This window comes from Anoplopoma fimbria, unplaced genomic scaffold, assembly GCF_027596085.1.
Source record: "Anoplopoma fimbria isolate UVic2021 breed Golden Eagle Sablefish unplaced genomic scaffold, Afim_UVic_2022 Un_contig_8572_pilon_pilon, whole genome shotgun sequence".
Taxonomy (NCBI): domain Eukaryota; kingdom Metazoa; phylum Chordata; class Actinopteri; order Perciformes; family Anoplopomatidae; genus Anoplopoma; species Anoplopoma fimbria.
In genome coordinates this window covers 19261-33183 of record NW_026553274.1, presented here as the reverse complement: position 1 = coordinate 33183, position 13923 = coordinate 19261, and the positions used below count along the sequence as shown (strand labels likewise).

The following is a 13923-nucleotide window of genomic DNA, read 5'->3' as shown; positions in this document are numbered from 1 at the left end:
TAACTAATGTTTTCTGAGCTGCAAGCCTTTGTTTATCATGGTTGTGTGTTGTTGCGTTAACATTGTACAACAACATTATTATGGCGGCGCTGCACTCAAACCTGACAACTCAGTTAAATCCGTGGGGGGCCAGGTGTTTGAAATAATAAAAGCTATATCTTGCTTTAACATAACTAAGTTGGACACTTTTTGATCCTGTGAAATATTTCCAACAAATAGTTTCACAGAATGAAGAGAGAAAGTTGGAAATGCCATTTTATAGTCTGGTGTGAAACTGAGGCAACGACACCTGGGAAAGCTTTTTTGTTTTGAACAGAGACCTTCTCCCTCCTAATAAACAGTTGGTCTTTAACAATAGTTGAAACTCTCGAGATTCACTGTTGACTTAGGAAGCCTGTTATCTAGAAAAACTTTTAAAAAAAAAATTGTGTGTGTGTGTGTTTATAGACCACAGCTCAACATGAACTTTTAAAAGTGGTTGCCAGGTTGGCAACGAGGCATCAGCTCAAGATACTATGTTGTTGTACATCAAATTAATAATAGCTATGTGACATAAAAGCTTTATTGCATCGACCAAACAAACTCAATCTTTGTAGTTTGGGTTTTGTCTGATTTGAATCGTATGTGCTGTCAGTTAACGTCTCCACCCTTAATTTCTGGTAAACAAATTAGCAGTAGTGCAGATGTTGATATGTTCTTCACAGATCCCTCAAAAATGAATCCAGCAAGTCACAGGTCGATTGTTAATCCATTGTTTCCCTTTCAAATTTTACGTTTTCTGGATATTTGTGCTGATTCCCACAACACATCCATTGGTCCTTCAGCATTGAAGTCTTGGACTGTGGGTCCCTCAAATGACACCAACATCAGCATGTCGATCATCTCTACTGTCAGAAACCTGTCTCGATTCTGCTTAGACAGTTGAATCCCCTCTCACAAACAGCTAAAGAGACTGGGTTGCATGTTTTGCTGTTTTCTGCCCTATTTTTATATATTTTTAAAAAGGTGTTGCCACTAATGGCAATCAAAGGCCAAGAATGTGGTTGCCAATTCCTCAAAATAGTAGATTGAATTCAAATTGACAGATAGTTTTTATAAAACTTATTCAGTCCAACAAAAAAACACCTGCTTCAAAACACTTTATGCACACTTTACTGATAATTATTTTGTATTATTCTCTGGTTTTGTTATAAAAAAACATGCCAACCAGAATTTCCAAAGAGGCCAAGGTGATGTCTTAAAATATTGTGTTTTGTCCTATCAACACATAAACAGCCAAATATTTTTAATTTACAGTAGTACATAACAGAAAAATGCACCAAAGCCTCATTTTTTTAAAGTCAGGGACAAGAGCATTGTAAACTGGAGGTTTAACTCTGGACTCTAAATTTCTGGGATATTTTCAGCAGAGGTAGAACTATCTAGCTTTTCAAGTGAAAAAAAGCAAAGATTCCTATCACATTATTTATCTTTATACCTTTCACATTCATCTTATGACCCCCAGGTTGGGAAACACAGATTGGCTATGTGTGAATTGTCTTTTTGATTACTCAAATAGTCATTTAAAGAGCAACCGTTACATACAGTAACTAGATGACAGACAATGGCAACCCTAGCACACAGATTAAGACCCACTAGACAAATCAGCCTTAAATTAAGACAAATGAGGAGTCACTGGAAAGTACTTTAGATGCTGAGTGGTTACAGTTACAGCAGCTCAGTCAAATCAGGAGCACTTGGGAAACCTTGGTGAATGGCTTAAGACCCAAATGTCACGTATTAGTTGACTCATCCTCACTTGAAATATTCCACATTAGGTAAAATACTTCCTTTTAGGTGCCAAGCAGTTTTGAATCATTTACAAAAAAGTCTACACCGGAGTCCCTGCGTGCGGGAAGTGACCTCTGGCTGCATCGAGGTTTAATTAATGGCATTCAGGTCTGGGCACACACAATCCGAATGTGTCAGTCGTAGCAGAAGTCTGTCCGTTGTTCAGGTCATGACAAGTGATCAGCAAAGCTCAGTGTGAAAACGCAGTTTAATCAGGAGGACACACTGTATCCGTCTCTGGGAGCTACCAGACATCAGTATTTAACAGTACGAGACACTTCTGGGTCAGGAGTGTGTGTGTGTGTGTGTGTGTGTGTGTGTGTGTGTGTGTGTGTGTGTGTGTGTGTGTGTGGGTGAGAGTGCAAGTGTATGAGAAAGACGATGTGTTGAGTTGTGAAATTGCAGTTTTAAGTCTTGAGGCCTTTTGCAAGCAGGCTGAAAAACTGCATGTATGTGTGTGTGTGTGTGTGTGTGTGTGTGTGTGTGTGTGTGTGTGTGTGTGTGTGTGTGTGTGTGTGTGTGTTTTGATCTTGCTCATAGGCCTGAAGCCATTGCTGTCACTAGTTACTTCTCCCAAGCTATGTGAATGATGTCTGATGCTGTGTGCACTTGATTCTAAGTTTTCTTTTAAAATCCATGGGATTGGATGGCAGGTAGGTTTTGATCATCTTCACTCTGTCAATGATCTTTGAGTGTTTGCAACTGATCACACATTTCTTTTCCTCAGGCACTGTGGTCAGGAAATGCTTATTTTCATATTTCAAGATTTATTTTCAAGGAATAGTCTCCAAGCGCCCCTGACGTGTCTTTGGGAGTAATGGATTGCATAGAACGGCAAACATAATAATGATAAAATAAAAGGAACGTGTTAGTACAGACAAAAAGGACGTGAACAGATTACAGATACATTTAGTAAAAAAGGGGGTTATTAGCAGGAGTACAGTATTTCAGCAAGGTAGCCATCGCGCACAGGTAAATTGAGGCATGTGTGGCCCATGTTGGCAAAAAATATATTCACTGGGTCGTAATTTCACCATTATTTAGTATGTAAATAAAAACAGGGGAACACCACAGTACATTGCAAAGCAGGATGGTTTAAGCATTTTCCAGTTAATCAAGATTATTCTTTTTGCCAAGTTGTTTCCCAGCATCAAATGGCGGTATGTCAATAAATCTGCATTCAGGTTAATTTAATTTAATTATTTTGGGTACTGCTGATATTGCATACTCTGTATGAAGGTAATCCAAAAGTAATTAAGTTACATTGGAAAAGGTTACTGACTATTTTTTACCAGATAATAAGTTATTGTATTAGAATGCATTTTTTAAATCAACTCTGCCCATCCTAATGCTTTATAAGTGGGTATAGACAAAATATGATTAGATTGAGTTAAAATAAACCTTAACCTTAAAATTGACAGGCACAGTTTCCGCAAGTATATGATGTCATGTACTTTGTTCACTTTAACATAGGTTTGTGGAACCGCTAACTTATTTGGGTTTACTGACACCCCAAGAATGGCGAGTGGGCTAATAAATATTGGTGTACTTCTCATCACTTCTTGGTCCCTTACTTATTTAAAAGGGCTCTAATTCTAACCATCCACTTGAGAACATTGGTTTGGGTTTTGTGTGCACATGGCATTTGTTTCTTTTTGTGTTGTCAAAAAAACCCAACTAAAATTCACCCGGAAGAAGGCAGAGTCTAAAATGCCTGTATTTAAGTGGGTTGTTGCAAGACTCAATATAATGCAAGAATCAAGTATAAGAGCGAGCATGTTACTTCTATGTACCATTTCTCTGTTGATGCAACAATTTACTTACATCCTCTGAGCATCATAATGAAATTACACCTCCGTCTCACTAAAGTGCACCTTCACAGTGCACGAGGACTTGATACACGGTAATGCAACTTGTAGATCTGGCATTAATGGGATTTTTGAATACAACGGAAGGCGTAATTTTACATTTTGTCTGTGCCAAAAGTTAAAATCTAGTGCTGCAATGCTTAGAGTCGAATCAGATATACTGTATTTCCTCATATTGTATTATCATTTGGATGCTGCTATACATTACTAAAATAGAAAAGAGCATGTCTTCTACTAGTTGTAGGCAAAAAGGGTGTGTTGTGTATGTACAAGAGACATACCTGTGCCACAGCCACTTGTGTCTGCTGTTGTTGCTGCTGCAGCTGCTGTTGGAGCAGCTGGATCTGGTGGTGGACAGACAGGGGGCCACCTGGTGGGAGAGTACTCGATGGAGGGAGCAGCATCCTGGGGCTGGACATCAGCAGGGAGGCCTCCTCTGAAGCCTGACAGAGAGAGAGATGAAGTCAATATTTAGTGTCTGAGAGAAACTACAATTTTAAACAGGAACCCTAACAAAGAAACAACTGTTAGACCTATAAACAAAACGCTGAATGGTTTGGCAGAAGCGTATTCTGAATTATTTTTGCATAACAATTTGTAGTAATAAAAATGAACTATATTAAGTTTTTCTTTACTTAATTCTATTTATATACTTCAGAAACTTTTCACTGATGTGTCTGAGTTTGAGCATGTTAAAAAAAAACAAAAAACTACTTTCATCAGTTTTTAAACTTTGAATTCACAAAAGTTCCAAGATTGAGGATGCAAATAAACAGGAAAAGAAAATGAACTAACTAATGAATAAATACATATAATCCGGACATCCAATAGCACCAATATAATGCCTTAGAGAACAAGTCATCATCAAAACAAGAATTGGAATTTAAAATGTAGAACTGCTGATTAGTTGCACCAGTGTGGTATGAGCAGTGCTGAGAATGCAGATCAGCAGCACTGAGACGCTTCACTCCAAAAATAATGAGCTCTGGGACTCCGGTCTCCTCCATCTAGCGCTATCAAGCATCCTAATTGTTTCAGGGCTTTAGTAACCAGTCACACATTGAGCTCCCTACATCATTCAACCAGTCCAAAAATATTTTTTGTTATGCAGATATGGTCCCTTAATCACACTACGGCTAAAATAAAGCATCAGCACCTTTTTAGTATTTGAGGGTAATTATAAAATCCGAGCTAGCGACAATTGGAAGTGTGGAAGAACACATAAAAAAGCTGTCTCACAACACTGCTGAGACCTTGTTCCAAAGTGCATCTGCTCGCCTGCTGTCCTATGCTGGGAAGCCAGTGAGGGACCACAACATTGTTGCTGCTGTTGGGGGTATAGTGTTAACCTCCAATGCATGTTATGACCCAAACATGTTGAAATGTAGGGGTCATCATCCATATGGAATACTTATTAGATTGATACAGAAGAACTACTGCCACAGTTCGATTCAGGAAGAGAGTAAAATGACATCCTGTCTTGGAGAAACAGATGCATTTAAACCTTTTCAACATCTGGCTAGAATGTGTTTCAAACCTCTTCCGAGTTGGTTTTGGGCAACGGGATTTCAAACCGTCTGTGATGGTAATCTGAAGCATCTACACCTGGCTTTTTGCTATCAAAGCGTTTGCTATTGAATTGCAGAAACAATTAAAGCGTCTACTTGACAAGCCATAAAAAAACAACATGATTCTGTAGTGGACTTGTGATGGACTCAAGCACATAACTCACCAGGTGTAATGTCAAGGTGAACTGTTTGGTTATGGGAATCACCGGAAGATAACGCTGATGCTGCTCATGGTAAGTGTGACATGTTCCCTTTAAGAGAAGTAGGGTAACCATGGTAATGCAACGTCATTTGGGGGGGTAAAGGTGATGTGAGGTCAGAGTAATGAAATGTTTGTAGAATATGGATTAAACAGCCACAAAGGTTGCAGCCAAAAGACAAACGCTCGTTGACTTTGTTCATCCCGGCACTCCTACAATTCAAACGAATACACATGAAGCAAAAATAAATGTGCTTTGCTTTAGCTGTGATTGGCTTTACAACCCAAGTTGTCTGCTAGTGTCACCTCTACATCCTCAGATCCACCGCAGCTGCTTGCCGGAAGTCAAGCACTTTTGAAAACACTTTCATGGCTGCCAAGGTCGAACAATTAGGTTGCTGACAGAATCCAAGTTTTGTCACATCACTAATGGGCGACACAAGGTGCTTCAAAGTGAATGGAGTCACAACGCTAAAAGATGGTCAGCAAACAAGTCAACACCTGATTAAATGGAACCTTAACTCGCCTTGAGGAATCCATGCCCAAACACACCATCTGTCCAACCTTCTGGTGACACACAGACACAGATGCATGCACACTAACATGCACATCACTTGAGAGGAATATGACTGATGGCCTGTCTGAGCTGACTCTTTTAGGTTAATGAGAGGACATTATCCGAGTTGACAGGCTGTTTGGTGTCAAAATAATGAATAGCAAGGCAGACGGCTGTGTGTTTGTGATAGAAAGAATTTGTTGGACTTGTCGGATCACATAAAGTGCTGCTTTAAAACAGACACATTATTCACTTTTTTCTTTCATAGGAGCTACTTGCAGACACCTGAAGCGACACTCAGCCTGCCAAGTAAAGGATGTTAAACAGGACTGCTGCTTTAGCTTTGAAACAGTGAGTGTTGTCAGGCAAACAGGAAAGGCTGGGTAAGTGGAAGATGATTCAGCAGTCAAACTAACAGAGAGGAAAAATGATGACATGTTTGGCTTTGAGGCACTGTGGACACAGAAACTATTCTCAATTATAGAGAGTGAAAAAGAAGACGGACTTAAACAGACTGTCAGCAGCAGCAGAGTAAGATACAACACAGAAGGAAAATAAATTCCATTCTAAAATACATTTGAGCAGTCATCCACAACATTATACCCGAACAAAAACAGTATATCTCACTTGATTTCTCCCTCCAGTTCTTATGACATTTGTAGTTTAACCAAAATCCATTTATATAAAAAGTATACGATTTGCAATTACTGTTGCAAACACCCACTGTTGTCATTGACAGAACATTCTAGGGAAAAGACACCTTCGACAATATTTCAATGCACATTTCTTGGTAGCGCAGTGATCAGCAAATATGGAGAAAAAAGAAAAAGGCAATGACCCATTTTTGAGCATTCATTCAACATTAAAACAATTGACTGCTTTTAAAAGAGTGCTGAACTCACTGAGAATCAACAGCAACAATTAGCAGCTCTACTGATAAGATAAGTCTGATAATCAGACCTTGCCATTTTGTTAAACTCCCTTCATTTCAATCACTGAACCCATCGCAGAGGTCTTGAAATATGCAAGTAAAACCTAACCAGAGCGAAAAAGAGATTGAATATTGGACATTAAAGAAAAGAAACACAATATATTAAGAGCCAAAGAAATGCCAAGGTAATCATGAACAATTTCTTTCTGTGCCAAACTGATTTTTTTTTTTTTTTTTTTACAGAAACATGTCACCTGTAAAGATAGCATCCCCTTAAGCCAATCACTGTAAGTTAAAAAACGACCCAAACAGCCTTGAGGCACATTGAACAAATGTCTTAAGGCCTGTCTAAAAGGGCAGGGAAATAGTGGTGTTTGAGGCATTCAGTGGATGAACATTATTGAGAAAAAACACATTTGGCAGCTTTTAGGGTATAAACATAGGGAATAAAAAGTAAATTCATAGAAAAAAAAGAAAAAGAAGAAAAAAACATCACTAGTGAGGAGATCAATCATTGGTCAAAGTTGGTTAACCTGAAGATGTATTATAGGACGGATGACTGAGTAAATCAAGTTAGATGAAGGATGCATGACAGTGACACTGATCCACAGAGACCAATATTCATTTTGAGAGACAAGCATTGAATTTATTACGAATGCTTATCTACGAATACGAGTATGCGAGTGCAAATATGCACACATACACTCACTTTCTCGCACACAAACACTTTCCAACACAGAAAGCAGTTTGTCGAGCAAGGACTTGCATATTCAAACACTGTTTTTGCCTCTAAACTTGTTTACCGCAGTCGAAGCCAATTACAGGAGACAGCAGCGTAGAATATTCAAACTGAGTGGGGGAGTTAGAGGGGATGGAGAAAAACGGCCTTCCACTGAAATTCCCCATGATAAGTGCTCGAGTCTGGCCTGCCGGAGGGAAACTCTTGCTATTACCATCTAATTCCCACACATGCACTTGCTAATGCAGGCTCTTAGCAGGCAGCTGGAGTCTTCCACTATCTTTTAGCCTCTTGTTATACTCATTGAGGGACAGAAAGAGGGGAGGAAGAAACCAGGGAAGGAAAAGAGGGCTTTAAAAAAGCAAGGTGAAAGTGAGACAGAAGATAAGACAACATGGGATGAAGGAAGTCTTTATTTCTCATCCTCTAGCTGTGATTATACTAGCTGCTTTCTATCCGTCAAACAGACTGTCCCCTCCCACACACATGGACAGACAAACAGACTGTCCCCTCCCACACACATGGACAGACAGAGAGACACACACACACACACACACACACACACACACACACACACACACACACACACACACACACACACACACACACACACACACACACACACACACACACACAGGCAATAAAACACCAAAAGGTTAGACGGGGTCTGGCTTCTCTCACTGCTGACAGCCTCGGCTACAGATTTACAACTTTATCAAGGGCTCTCAAGAAAAATGCCTGGGAGATCACTCTATTGTGGCTCTGGATGAAATATCAAACCGTACCATCAACTGTAACAGTCATTATATAAGAAGTAATAGCAGCATAGGATCTTGTGAATATGTTCGCATTAAGCTTTGACGCAGCCTATCATTAATGGCGTTTAACATGGGGAAAAAGTCAGACATGGAGGGACAGTTTTCCAGAGTCATTGCCGGATTATTCTAAACCAGTAGTGATGTTTACATGCATTGAAAAAAAAAACCCCCACCTTACTTGAATAAGCTATAATCAATATTTTGACATTAACTGTGGATCAGATGAGTACTTGTATTTAAGAGTCAATGCTTGTAGTGATAAACCCGAAGAGAATTATCACAAATCTCCAGTTCTCCTCGGCTCTACAAAAGATTTCATCGTCTTTCGTTCTGTTATTCTCAAAGTGTCATTCCCGCTGCAGCAAGTTGTTGTTTCCGGCAAAGAAGCTTTAAAAACCCCACTGTTTGCTTCATGTCTAGCACTAAATGGCAGACAGACTAAGTTAGTAGAGATGCACCGATACTAATACCAATACCGACATTGGTCCGATACTGAATCAGAGAGCTGGATCTCATATTGGTGAATATTGGGAATAGGTCTGGTATAGGATACCATTATTTCAATAAATAAATAATAATTCTGTATATTCACATCTAAGTATGTATTTGTAACATTTTGTTTTACAAAGTTATGAAAGAAATGTTAAAGTCAAGCCTGATGTTGCCTTACACATAAAACAATGACCCCAGTTACTTCCTCACAGTGAGGCCTACAGCTTTTTAATTAAACACAGATTAGTACCCAGCATCAGCCGATACCCAGAGTCCAGGTATTGGCGTCGGGACTGAAAATGTTGGATCGATGCACTTCTTAAAGTTAGCAATAAATAAAGCAAAGCATTTAGCACTTTAAGAACCACGTACACCCCGAGGAGTTGATGCAAACCAGCCTCAGATGGTTTACATCAACTCAGTCACAACCCTAAAGGAGTGCTACAATGATGCTGCTCTGTGTCTGCTTAATGTTTTAGGAGACAACGGTTTGCTAACAAGTTACTCAACAGTGATAATATCAGTGCTGTGTTCACATTTGTTTCTCCTGGCTTCAAGGGGCCAAAAAAGGATAAATGTAGTTTGAACCTCAGGATTGTTGTTGTTGATTTGGGAAGTTGATACATGCAACCAGTGGTAACCGATCAATTTCAACTGACTTTTCCTCTGCAGCACACTGAACTGTGCTTGGTGAGGTAGCTAATCAGTTTGGTGCATCCAGAGAGCTACAATAACTGATAAAAAACAATATACTTTTTTGATCCTTCTTTAGTGAATTCATACTTTTCCAGTCAAGCCTCGACAACAGGCCTGAACCTGCCAGTTAAATGTAAAAAAAAGCTTAGTTGGCTAAATTGTCTACTTGAGCAAAATGGAAGAGTTGTGCTCCTTAAAACAAAGAATATGTCTGGTCTCTTGAGGGTACTACTAGTGGTAAGCTTGTTATCATGTCAATGCCATTACATCTGAACCTTGAAATAAAATTAGCTTTACCAAGGAACTTTTTTTCTTAATGTTGTTGTGTAGATTAATTGTATAAATAAAACAGTGGTATTCTCATTCAGAGGAAATGTTGGCAACGTCTTGATGGCGAAATAAAACATTTCACAGAAAAGTAAAGCATCACAATTCCAGTTTGAAAAGGCTTTTTTTGACAAAGTAAGACAATTTTCCAACACGTCGGGCTACAGTGGCTAACAATCTACTGCTGCCCAATAATATCATTGGTCGCATTTGTGTGACCTTTCAAATAAGACTTTCCATTTCCTTTTAGTTAAATGCACAACCTAGAGGCTGGACTCACACAGCTGGTTAATGAATACCTGCACCTATACAACAAATTTGAGGATTTCAGTGGCCTCCTACTGTCTTAGCTGCCATTTTTTCTATTTCACAACATCCAAATTACTCTAAATGCCATCTTGTTTCCTCAGCTGATGGTCGCCTCATTAATTTTAACAAGAGCTGTTGTTCATGGTGGCTGTCTTCAGCACTCGGGGCCATGTTGGTTTTGATTTGAGGTTTCTAATAAATGACTGAGCAGGAACGCCAGGTGACTAGCTGCTAGGATAGAGAAACAACAGAGCTCTGGGCCATGTGGATCAGGACTGTGATCAGTTAAACTAATGTGTGGGCTTGGCCGGGGGATGGGTGATGCTACTCTGTGTTGACTCAGGGGCAAGCTATCTTTGGGAGGTTTAATTAGCATTGATCCAGAACCAGATACCACGTATCTCGATCCTGCATGGATCTAGACTGAAATGACAGAACCTGGACATTTCAGGCACAGATCTGCTCATAAAATTGGTCAATACAAAGTCGGATAAGATAGCAGGAAGTCTTCTAAGCAGGTTGGGAAAAACTATTTGAGGGGGCTGTAAAGTAACAAAACACATTATACTCTGACAGCGTGCTGCTCTTCAGTGGTGCTGCTATTGGTGTCCGAAAGCTATATATCTGCAACACTAGCTATTAAAATGGTGTTTTTCTTTTAAACATCTGCTGGTGTTTTATGAATGGATCTGTGACTGAACACAGTAAACGGTCCTTGACCACTCATAGTTTTTCATATATTTATTAAAAAGAAACCCACTTTTGTGATTATCTAATTGGTTTGATCTTATTTGCATGCCTTTTAGTTTGTCACTCTGTTGTAGGGGTCTTTAAATCTACATTGTGTGGTATCTTTAAATTACGCTATGTATCATAGCGGTTAACAGCTGTTTTAAGGATGTTTCTAACTCTGAGTTTCAGTAGGGGGAAATGGAGTGGCCCATGATTGCATGAATCTTCCATTAGACACTGCACTGAATGCATTCCTTGCAAAAGATATTGAATGTCAGCAAAAAATGCAGGCTAATGGAGAGGAAAGTCAAGTGATAGAGGCATCGAGCGAAAAAAGAGAGAAGGGAGAAACAACCTAGAACGTGGACTTAAAGTGTGTCTATTATCTGAGCCAGTGGATAATCATTTTAATCAGCCCCATGAAACATTTGGGTTCACATTCATGAAAACAATGGCAAGGATGATTCAAACCTGTGGGAAAACGGAGCTCTTCCTAAGGTCAAAAGGTCATTCTTTTAACGTACCATAATATTGCCAGATATACGTACAGGTGTGAAGGCAGAAGTATATTGATCAAACATGGGTGAGGAATGCTAAAATGCTGAGGTCTGTGCTTAAATACTATGGTCTGTACGATGACAAGACTTTTTGGCTACCGGCCTTGTGACTCCTCGTTGGTTGGCAGCCTTTAGTTTTTTCAGTCCACACATAGACACGAACACTTGCTAAGAAATCAAATCATCAGACTGCAGGCCTATCAAGAGAAGTGACCCCAGCAGGGAAAAATTTGGACCTCGTCCCTCGTCCCTCCAATATATAGTTTACGGATGGTGAAAAGTTGAAGGTCTGAATATTTATTGCCTGAATATTTATTGCCTGCTTATTGCCTGCTTTTTTTATTGCATGCTTTTCAGAAAAGAGTATTTCAATACTCTTGAAAATATAATAACTCTCTGTCCTGCAAAGTTGCTGAGGAGACAACCAGAAAAAAAAGGGTGTTAAGAGTGGGGGAAAGTGGATGTCGGTGTTAGCTGTGGGTAAAAAGACTGGAGAATAGAGGGAGACTTTAGACGCCCCTCGTCTTGGCAACCCTTTTAAGATGTGAGAACCGGCAATCCAGACCGAGTCTACTTCAAAACACCCTCCCAGATAATTATTTTACAATATATAAAATTATACCATGTATATTCTATATCTGATATTGGTTTTCCACATTGTTCTCCCTCATTAAAATCTATGAAAATGCAAATGCATTAGACAAAAGATGTCTCCTACTTCACGGGAAAGTCCATCGCTTCCAGTGTATGTGCAATGGAGCAGATTGTAAATTCTTCTATGCTATATTTCTGAATGGTTATCTTCCTGGCACCGCAGCATCTTTTTCTAGATTGATGGCTGCGTAATGTGTATCAACACATCCCTTTACAAGTCACACAAACGGGGAAACTGTGATATCTACCATTTCATGTTTAACTACACTTCCTTCCCACACCTCCCACCTTCCTCCTACACAAGTCCTCCATGTCATCATCACACTGTTGTCCTGAGGCCAGGTGAGCAATCATAGTACGTGTGAAAGCAACATTCAGGATGATTACTGTCTCACTGGATAAAAGGAATGACTACCTGAGCTTTAAACAGACAGGAACACACATTCATACTTTGGTACTTACACTCTGTAGTGCACTGGGCTCATGTTCAGAAGCTGTTTACTGGTGATGCAGTGCATCCCCATAATTTTAAGTTGTCAGTTATCTATTTGCATACCAATTTCTCAACTAATCCCATTAATCCAATTAAACAAATTCTTTATTGAAGAGAGAAAGCAACATTTAGTAATACAAAAAATGCACGATAAAGACAATCAGTGATAACGTCCAATGGAGCAGCACTTTGCAGAAGCATAGCAAAAAGACGAATCAACTCAATTGTAACATCCTCACTGCTTCTTTTCACCAATACTAAACAAGAACTGGAATGATCTGTTTTTAAGATATGAATTACACTGGATATGAATACATTCTTCAAGAGAATAAACCAAGCTGGAGCGTTTATTTAAGTTTTATACAACTAGGGACTAAAAGTATGAACTTCATACTGGACCAGGGTGTTGGACAGACTGAATGAACTAACAACAAATGACACCTTGGCCACATCAACGGATGATGAGACAACGGCCCAAATGTGTAAAAGGCCCCGCAGCCTCCTACATAGGAGCAAAATATGAGGAAAATATTCAGTCTTTCACATCTCGTTCAGTGACATGTAGTGTAGGCAGTGTGACTCAGACAGATCAACACTGACACACCTCTGCACAGATATTATACTAAATATGACAGAAAAAATAGGAACCATCAAAGGACAACTGTGATGTAGGCTCTTTTTATCCAGAGAAAATCTGCTTTTCTGATTTCAATTCCTTTACTCATTTTACAGTATGTTAATGACACTGTGGTCTCAGGATGCTGCACACAGAGACAGAAATAAACTATTTCATAATAATATCATATATATTTTCAAGAAGTTTCCTGGAAATAACTTTGTTAGTTGCGTAAATTTGAATTTAGTTGATTAAAAAGCTGAATTCAAACAAAATAAAATGTTATTTAACTATTAATTCATTATTTTAAACTTCTCCCTACTATATATGTTGCATCTTATATATTTGCCTGAGGAAAATTTTCATCCGACCTGCAGTGAAGTAACTAAATCACTCTTTACGTTACTCTAACACTCAATTTAAATTAAATTATTGGAAAGAGATATACTTGGTAAATATCGACCCAGAAAATGGAGTGTTGTAAAAAACAAATTCTGGATTGAGTCGCGAGGGCAGCAGCCCCATAACGTAGATGGAC

The 13923-nt window shown here is 39.1% G+C and overlaps 1 pseudogene; it reads right to left on the bottom strand.

Moving 5' to 3' along the window:
• The window catches only part of LOC129116427 (carboxyl-terminal PDZ ligand of neuronal nitric oxide synthase protein-like), a 41370-nt pseudogene that overhangs the window by 13099 nt on the left and 14348 nt on the right, over window positions 1-13923 (bottom strand).